The following is a 1,071-nucleotide window of genomic DNA, read 5'->3' as shown; positions in this document are numbered from 1 at the left end:
GTTTACTCTTGCTGTTGAGATCAGCTGTGTGAATCATAGAGCAGTGACCGTAAGAGCAAGGCATCAAGGCGGTCGTATTGACTGCTATCTTGTACTCTTTTCCCCTTTTATTTCTCGGACGCATACTAGGAATTAATGGGATTTCCAGTGAGAGAAATTTACGCAGAAGAAACTCCGAATACATTGGAAGAGATACCGATATTTGAGCTTACATAAGGACCTACCCACTCATATGACTCCGTGGCGCAACGGTAGCGCGTCTGACTCCAGATCAGAAGGTTGCGTGTTCAAATCACGTCGGGGTCATAACATTTTACACAATTGTACACATCTAACAATAACGCACAGATTGCAGATCTTAAAGTAGACATGTGATTTCATAAGCATTTTAATTCTACATCTCCTCTTAGCACATCGTTCTTTGCTTGTGATTTCGCTACATTTATCTTTTCTATTTACTGCCGCCCAATGCATACATCGATACAGCTTCCATTACTAAGAATTCTTTGCGAATGAGAAATCTGCGGATATCCTGTGTAATAGCGTAAGTACTTCACTGATAAAAGCACGCACCGATGCTGATATCAGCAGGTGGACATGCGGATATCCACAATAATACTTCGTGGTTAAAAGCTAGAGTGTCGGCATTGGGTTTTACTATATTTGCTTTACATGTGATCGATAATAATAATAATAATAATTATTATTATTATTATTGTTTTAAATCACTGTTGTTACCCATTTGGAATGGATATATTGGCTTCAGTGAGAACTGCCGTGAAGAGGATAGATTTTATCCAGACCTCTGCAAGGACTGAAGATGGCGGCACGCCCCCTTCCAGTTTTTCCACGTAATTACCTGCTTATGCCGCTGCCGCCGTACCAGCAGCCGTCTTAAATCTGACTCATTCCTGTTTCTTTTGCTTAAAAGCGGCGCTCACACAGTTAAAGGAAGCTGCCATAAAGGTGCATTGAGTCTGTCTTCGGATACTCCTTCCTATGCTTCATCGTCTAATTGTGTTCAGGTGTTATGTACGTTACAAATAAACTTCTTTTTCTTTGCATTTTCCC

General features: G+C 40.8%; 1 non-coding gene across 1 annotated transcript; it reads left to right on the top strand.

Annotated features, from left to right (window-relative positions):
- The first annotated feature begins 234 nt into the window (after positions 1–234).
- Positions 235–306, top strand: Trnaw-cca (transfer RNA tryptophan (anticodon CCA)). Its single transcript has one exon. It is a non-coding gene; the product is annotated as a tRNA-Trp (tRNA).
- Positions 307–1,071: the final 765 nt, after the last annotated feature.

The sequence above is a fragment of the Schistocerca serialis genome, chromosome 1 (assembly GCF_023864345.2).
Source record: "Schistocerca serialis cubense isolate TAMUIC-IGC-003099 chromosome 1, iqSchSeri2.2, whole genome shotgun sequence".
Lineage (NCBI taxonomy): Eukaryota > Metazoa > Arthropoda > Insecta > Orthoptera > Acrididae > Schistocerca > Schistocerca serialis.
The sequence above is the reverse complement of the archived record's forward strand: the minus strand, read 5'-3'. Positions and strand labels throughout refer to the sequence as shown.